This window comes from Equus quagga, chromosome 2, assembly GCF_021613505.1.
Source record: "Equus quagga isolate Etosha38 chromosome 2, UCLA_HA_Equagga_1.0, whole genome shotgun sequence".
Classification (NCBI taxonomy): domain Eukaryota; kingdom Metazoa; phylum Chordata; class Mammalia; order Perissodactyla; family Equidae; genus Equus; species Equus quagga.
The window spans coordinates 66,812,384-66,821,169 of NC_060268.1; positions in this window are offsets into that span (position 1 = coordinate 66,812,384).

Below are 8,786 nucleotides of genomic sequence, written 5' to 3' on the forward strand. Positions count from 1 at the left end.
GTCAAAGAGTGTACTGCCTATATTCTCTTCTGGAAGATTTATTGTTTCAGGCCTAATCTTTAGGTCTTTGATCCATTTTGAGTTTATTTTTGTGAATGGTGAAAAAGAATGGTCAATTTTCATTCTTTTACATGTGGCTTTCCAGTTTTCCCAGCACCATTTGTGGAAGAGACTTTCTTTTCTCCATTGTAGGCCCTCAGCTCCTTTGTCGAAGATTAGCTGTCCATAGATGTATGGTTTTATTTCTGGGCTTTCAATTCTATTCCATTGATCTGTGTGCCTGTTTTTGTACCAGTACCATGCTGTTTTGATTACCGTAGCTTTGTAGTATGCTTTGAGGTCAGGGATTGTGATGCCTCCGGCTTTGTTCTTTTTTCTCAGGATTGCTTTAGCAATTCAGGGTCTTTGGTTGCCCCATATGAATTTTAGGATTCTTTGGTCAATTTCTGCAAAGAATGTCATTGGGATTCTGACTGGGATAGTATTGAATCTGTAGATTGCTTTAGGTAGTATGGACATTTTAACTATGTTTATTCTTCCAATCCATGTGCATGGAATGTCTTTCCGTCTCTTTATGTCATCATCGATTTCTTTCAGGAAAGTCTTGTAGTTTTCGTTGTATAGATCTTTCACTTCCTTGGTTAAATTTATCCCAAGGTATTTTATTCTTTTTGTTGTGAGTTCTTGAGTTCTTTTTCTGTTAGTTCATTGTTAGCATGTAGAAATGCTACTGATTTGTGTATGTTGATTTTATACCCTGCAACTTTGCTGTAGCTGTTTATTATTTCTTATAGTTTTCCTATGGATTCTTTGGGGTTTTCTATATAGAAAATCATGTTGTCTGCAAACAGCGAGAGTTTTACTTCTTTGTTGCCTATTTGGATTCCTTTTATTTCTTTTTCCTGCCAAATTGCTCTGGCCAACACCTCCAGTACTATGTTGAATAAGAGTGGTGAAAGTGGGCACCCTTGTCTTGTTCCTGTTCTCAGAGGGATGGCTTTCAGTTTTTCACTGTTGAGTATGATGTTGGCTGTGGGTTTGTCATATATGACCTTTATTATGTTGAGGTACTTTCCTTCTATACCTATTTTATTGAGGGTTTTTATCATAAATGGATGTTGGATCTTGTCGAATGCTTTCTGTGCATCTGTTGAGATGATCATGTGGTTTTTGTTTCTCATTTTGTTAATGTAGCGTATCACGTTGATTAACTTGCAGATGTTGAACCATCCCTCTGTCCCTGGTATAAATCCCACTTGATCATGGTGTATAATCTTTTTGATGTATCGCTGTATTTGGTTTGCCAAAATTTTGTTGAGGATCTTTGCATCTATGTTCCTCAGTGATATTGGCCTGTAGTTTTCCTTCTTTGTGTTGTCCTTGTCAGGTTTTGGGATCAGGGTGATGTTGGCTTCATAGAATGTGTTAGGGAGTGTTCCATCTTCCTCAATTTTCTGGAATAGTTTGAGTAGGATAGGTATTAAATCTTCTTTGAATATTTGGTAGAATTCTCCAGAGAAGCTGTGTGGTCCTGGACTTTTATTTTTGGGAGGTTGTAAGAGTCTAGGAATTTATCCATTTCTTCTAGGTTGTTCAATTTGTTGGCATATAGTTTTTCATAGTATTCTCTTATGATCCTTTGTATTTCTTTGGTATCTGTTGTGATTTCTCCTCTCTCATTTCTAATTTTATTTGTTTGAGTCTTCTGTCTTTTTTTCTTAGTGAGTCTGGCTAAGGTTTTGTCAATTTTGTTAATTTTTTCAAAGAACCAACTCTTTGTTTCATTGATCCTTTCTACTGTCTTTTTTGTTTCAATATCATTTATTTCTGCTCTAATTTTTATTATTTCCCTCCTTCTACTGACTTTGGGCTTTGTTCTTCTTTTTCTAATTCTGTTGGGTGTTGTTTGAGGTTGCTTATCTGAGATTTTTCTTGTTTGTTGAGGTGAGCCTGTATTCCAATGAATTTCCCTCTTAGGACTGCTTTTGCTGCATCCCAAATGAGTTGGTGTGGCGTGTTTTCATTTTCACTTGTCTCCAGATAATATTTAATTTCTTCTTTAATTTCTTCAATAATCCATTGTTTGTTCAGTAGCAAGTTGTTTAGTCTCCACATTTTTTAAATCATAATTTTTAAGCCATTTGGTGAATGATGTCCACAATTAGTTTGCAATTAGTAATGCCTTTACTGGACATCCTTTAGTTATATAGAAACTATGGTACAGGGCCAGTTTGGGCTGCTTTGCCTCCTTTGTTTACTCTGTTAGTTTCCTCCCTCCCCAGGACCTTTCCCCTTGATGAGGAGGGAAATAGTGGGATACCTCTCCTTGCCCACTTCCCCTCAGCAGACTCATGACAAAAACAGCCCGCTTACTATTAGGGAACTGCTACGAAAGCTACCTACATCCATAATAATTGATGCATAAGCTTCACGATTTTTGTTTCTTCTCCAAGTAATATTTTAAGCATCTCCTATTTGAGGCCTTGGATACATTGAAAATATTTTAATGTACATGTTCAGTTTTCCTTCTTTAGTACTTCTCATGGTTGTGCATGGTTGTTCCTATAAGTAAATTGTTGGATCTTCCAGTAATAAATCTTTTCAGTTTATATTGCTTTAGAGTATCATCAGTTGATGCTATTGAGAGATTTGCTGCTGATGTCTGTATAAAGAATCAGAATATCTCAGGACTCAAGTGGTATTGATGTGATTTTCTCCAATAACACGGAGGATGCATGATGTGGTGGGAAGATTATGATTTTGATAATGAACAAAAGAGATTTGAATTCAAATTCTGACTTGGTAATTAATTATATTTGTGATATTAAGGCAAATTGCTTAAACTGAAGCCTCAGTTTCCTCATTTGTAATATGGATATAATTTCTTTTTTACAGGTTGATGTAATATTAAATGAGTTAATGTCTGTAAAGTACATAATAAATCTTAGTTTCTTTCCCCTCTCCTTTTTTTTTAGAAGAAATAAAAAAGTACTTACTTTTCAAAATGTCAGGATAAATTCTAATCTTGAGATTGATAATCTAAGTCATCAACTATCATAATGACTGCCCAGACTGTTGTTTTTTGTTTTTAACCCAAGTCCAGAAATTATTGGAGAGAGTCTAAAATCATTTTGACTAACACCACAGTGTTTGGAATTTCTAGCCTTTGATCTCTGTGGTTTGATTTCCCTTCCTCTGGGGAGAGCAGATGAGTGATATATTCTATAGTACAGATGGAGTGAACAGGTTCTAAAAAAAAAAAATAGGCAGAGGATATGAACAAACATGTTTCCAAAGAAGATATACAGATGGCCAACAGGCACATGAAAAGATGTTCAACATCGCTAATTATTAGGGAAATGCAAATCAAAACTACAATGAGATATCACCTTACACTTGTCAGAATGGCTGTAATTACCAAGACAAAAATAAGAAATATTGGAGAGGATGTGGAGAAAAGGGAACCTTCGTACACTGCTGGTGGGAAAGCAGTACAGACAAAATGGAAGACAGTATTGAGATTTCTCAAAAAATTAAAAATAGAAATACCATACAATCCAGCTAGCCCACTACTGGCTATTTATCCAAAGAACATGAAATCAACAATACAAAGAGATTTATGCATCCACATGTACATTGCAGCATTATTCATAATAGCCGAGTTGTGGAAGCAACCCAAGAGCTCATCAACTCACAATTGGATAAATCATATATATATACACTGGAATACCACTTAGCCATAAAAAAAGACAAAATCATCCCATTTGCAACAACATGGATGGACTTTGAGGGTATTATATTAAGCAAAAGAAGCCAGACAGAGAAAGACAAACACTGTATGATTTCATTCATATGTGGAACATAAACAAACACATGGACAAGGAGAACAGATTAGTGGTTACCAGAGGGGAAGCGAGTGGGTGAGGGGCGTGCAAAAGGGCTAAAGGGGCACATTTGTATGGTCATGGATAATAAGTAGACTATTGGGGGTGAGCAAGATGCAGTCTATACAGAAACTGATATATAATGTACACTTGAAAATACACAATGTTATAAACCAATATGATATCAGTAAAATAATTTTGTAAAAAACTACACAAGGGGCCAGCCCTGTGGCCTGGTGGTTAGGTTTGGGCATTCTGCTTCAGCAGCCTGAGTTCATGCATTCAGATCCCAGGCACAGACCTACATCACTTGTCAGCCATGCTGTGGCGGCAACCCACATACAAAATAGAGGAAGATTAGCATGGATGTTGGCTCAGGGTAAATCTTCCTCAAGCAAAAAGAGGAAGATTGGCAACAGATATTAGCTCAGAGTGAATCTTCCTCTGCAAAAAAAAAAAAGCCACGTGACCCAACAATATACTGCCTATAAGAGATTTAGTTTAGATCCAAAGACACAAATAGATTGAAAGTGACAGGATGGAAAAATATATTTCATACAAGTAGTAATCAATAGAGAGCAGAGATGGTTATACTAATATCAGACAAAATAGACTTTAAATCAAAAAAGTTTACAAAGACAAAGAAGGGCATTAAATATTAATAAAGAGGTCAACACAGCAAAATACAACAATTATCATTGTAAACATTTATGTACCTAATGATAGACCATCAAAAATATATGACACAAATTGACAAAATCAAAGGGAGAAATAGTTCTATGGTAATAGTTGGAGACGTCAATGCCTGACTCTCAATAATGGATAGAACATTCAGACAAAAGATAAGGAAATAGAGGACAAAAACAGCACAATAAACCAACTAGATCTAATAGACATATACAGAAGGCTCCACCCAACAACAGCAGCAGACACATTTTTTTCAAGTGCACATGTGACATTTTCCAGTATAGAAAGTACATTAGGCCACAAATTCTCAATAGATTTTTTTTTTTTTAAAGCTTGGCACCTGAGCTAACAACTGTTGCCAATCTTCTTTTTTTTTTTTTTTTTCTGCTTTATCTTCCCAAACCCCCCACACATAGTTGTATATCTTAGTTGCAGGTCTTTCTAGTTGTGGGATGTGGGACACTGCCTCAACGTGGCCTGACAAGCGGTGCCATGTCCGCGCCCAGGATCCAAACCCTGGGCCACCACAACGGAGCACACGAACTTAACCACTCAGCCATGCAGCTAGCCCCTCAATAGATTTTAAATGATACATATCATACAGAGTATCTTCTCTAACCACAACAAGATGAAGTTTGAAATCAATAACATAAAGAAAAATGGAAAATACACAAAATTATGGAAACTAAAGAACATCCTTTTAAACAACAAATGGATCAAAGAAGAAATCACAACAGAAATTAGAAAATACTTATGAAACAAATGAAACAAAACAGAAATACCAAAATTTATGGAATGCAGCGAAAGTGATGCCAAGGGGGAAATTTATAGCTATAAATCCTCACATTGCTTGTCAGTGCAATTGAGTTGATGCTGACTCCTAATGACCCTGTGTACAGCAAAGCAGAAGCCTGCCTGGTCTTTTTTGCGCCATTCTCTCACCTTCCAGCACCAGAACAGACAATGCTCTGCTGCTATTCATATGGTTTTCATGGCCAATTTTTTCGGAAGTGGGTGGCCCCAACTTTCTTAGTCTGTCTTAATCTGGAAGCTCTGCTGAAACCTGTCCACCATTGGTGACCCTGCCGGTATTTGAAATACCAGTGACATAGCTTTCAGCATCACAGCAACACGCAGCCACCACAGTATGACAACCAACAGATGCATGGTGTGGTTCCCTGACTGGGAAAAGAACATTGGCTGAGGTGATGAGAGCACCGAATCTTAACCACTAGACCAACAGGGCTGCCTAATCCTTATGTTAAAAATCAAGAAAGATCTCAAATCAAAAACCTAACTTTACAACTTAAGGAACTAGTAAATGAAGAACAAACTAAAGTCAAAGCTAGCAGAAGGAAGGAAATAATAAAAATTACAGCAGAGATAAATGAAATAGAGAAGAGAAAAACAATAAGGAAAATCAATGTAACCAAAAGTTGGTTCTTTGAAAAGATCAGCAAAATTGGCAAACCTTTAGCTAGATGAACTAACAAAAAAGGGAGAAGACTCAAATTACTAAAATGAGAAATGAAAGGGAGGACATTACTACCAGTTCTAGAGAAATAAAAAGAATTATAAGAGAGTACTATGAATGATCGTACAGCAACTAACTGGATAACCTGGTAGGGATGGACAAATTCCTAGAAACACAAAGCCTACCAAGACTAAATGACAATAAAATAGAAAATCTGAACAGACCTGTAACTAGTAAGGAGATTGAATCAGTAATCAAAAATCTCCCAATGAAGAAAAGCCCTGGATCTAATGGCTTCACTGGTGAAATCTCCCAAACATTTAAAAAGAACTAAGACCAATCCTTCTCAAACTTTTCCAAAAAACTGAAGAGGAGGAAACACTTACTAACTCATTTTACAAGGGCAGCATTACCCTGATACCGAAGTCAGACAAAGGTGCTTCACAAAAAAATTACAGGCCAAAATCCCTTATCCACACTGATGCAAAAATTCTCAACAAAATCCTAGCAAACTAATTTCAGCAGCACATTAAAAGAATTATACACCATGACCAAGTGGGATTTATTCCTGGAATACAAGGATGGTTCAACATATGAAAAATGATCAATACAGTAATACACCACATCAACAAAATGAAAGAAAAAAACCACATGAGCATCTCGATATAGAAAATGCATTGATAAAATCTGACACTCAAGATAAAAACACTCAACAGACTAGAAATAGAAGGAAACTACCTCAACATAATAAAGGGGCCTTCTTAATGAGTTTGGATTTTCTGAGCATACACCAGCTGGCTGGGGGGAGGCAGCCCAGAAGACTGCTGGGTGGGGAAGGGGGAGAAGGGAGAAGGGAGGGGAGGGAGCCAGGCCAAGATGAAAATCCCCAGTGTTCTCACAGTAGAACAGTGATGGGGTGCTGAGTGCTCCTCACAGATGGTCGACCCTCCGCCCTCCTCCTTAAGGGATAGCATCTTGCTCCTGCTTGTAGGCTCAGAGGGAGTAGTGTCCACTCAGGTCATCCCATCTTCTGAGAACCACAGAACTTGTTCTAAACCACTTTGCGGGCCATTCGAGGTTTTCTGGTATCAGGCTTTTCTGTGCCCTCGGAGAGATCCTCCCCGACTTGTAGGCCAATCCTTTCATGGGCTTGGAGGAGTGGATCTGAGGCCCTGAGAGGGAACCACAAGTCTGTCCTGTCCCCGCCCGCCCGGGTTCTCCCCGCGGAGGTGCTGGGGAGGGGATGGCGAAGGTTCCCGGGGCAGCAGGCACTTCGCGCCCCTTTGCGCAGCCGGGAGGCTAGCAGGGCTGTCGGGGCGGGGGAGGGGCGGGGTGGGGTCAGGCGTTTGACTCCGCCTCCTCGCGCTGGGCTCAGCCTGCGGTCGGGCGCTGGCTCAGTCTAGGCTGCTCGCCGCTGTCGCTCCCGGGCCGCGGGATGACACCGCCTCCGCCCCGATGCGCCGCCCTCGGCGCCCCGCGCGCCCGCGTCCCCGGTCCGCTAGCTCGGTCCGGGTTCCCGCTGCGGCTGCTGCTGCTGCTGGTCTGGACGGCCGCCACCACCCAAGGCCACCCGAGGAGCGGACCCCGCATCTCGGCTGTCTGGAAAGGTGGGTGGCGCCGCGCGGCCGGCGGCGCGCGGGATCGGACGCCGTGCGGGGCGGGTGCGGAGTGTGCGGCACCGGAGGGAGTGCGTGAGCGCGGCTCTGCGGGTCTCGGGCTGTCCCCGCGGGGAGCGTGCGGGTGTGGGTGAGTGTGTCTGTGTGAGCTGGCACGCGGGAGCGGGCTGCAGCGCGGCGCCGAGCGAGCGGCGGGGCCCGGAGCCCCGGCTAAGTCGCTCCAAGTCGGTGCGCAGCCGGGAGCCGCAGCGCCGGGGCGCAGGGGAAGGGAGCGGGCCCCTGTCTCGGCTCAGAGCCGCTCTCGGTTCTCCAGGGCCGGGGCCTCTGTGCAGGGCCCTTTCTCCTTATGCATCTCACTCAGAGCCTCGCTCTGCTGCGTCCCGGCCCGGTGGCTCGGTTGGAGCTCCTGCTGTGGCTACTGCTGCTGGTCTGTGCTGCCACCACCACTGAGGCCACCCGAGGAGCGGACCCCGCATCTCCGCTGTCTGGAAAGGTAGCTGGCGCTGCGCGGCGGGCAGAGCGTGGCTCTATGTCCCAGGCTGTCCCCACGGGGAGCGTGCGGGTCTGGGTCCGCCCGCAGCCCGGAGCCGCACGGCGGGGACTGACTTCTCCTCCAGGAGCATGCCCTCCAACTGGTACAGGGAAGTATCAGGTGAGCCCCAGGAGAGGTAATGCAGGTCCCCTCAGGAACCTGCAATGGCCCAGGGATTTACTTTACTCAGCAGCCATGTGTAGCGCTGGCAGGGGGTGTTCCTTTCGAACTCAGAGTCAAGGAGAGAGGAAAATATGAATTTGGAGAGTATGTGAGCTGAGATTCTGGAGCTACGCCTGTGCCTTTCTGTTCTTCCTCCGGAAATCTGTTCTCCCTCCTCCAGGTGGCTTCCTCTTTGAAGGGCTCTCTGATGATGAGGACGTCTTTCACCCTGTAAGTGGCCTGGCTGCCTGCCCTTTGCGGGAGATGGTGCTGAAGATGGGCCCCTCCCTGGGACCTGGCACAGCCAAGCTGGGAGGTGGGCATAGGCCATTTGGTGGCCAAGTCTCTGTCATACTGTTCCTCTCTGAACCTGGCAGCTTGGGGAGTCTTCCCCAAGAACGGTTCCTGGAGTGGGGTGGGGTTCACCTGGG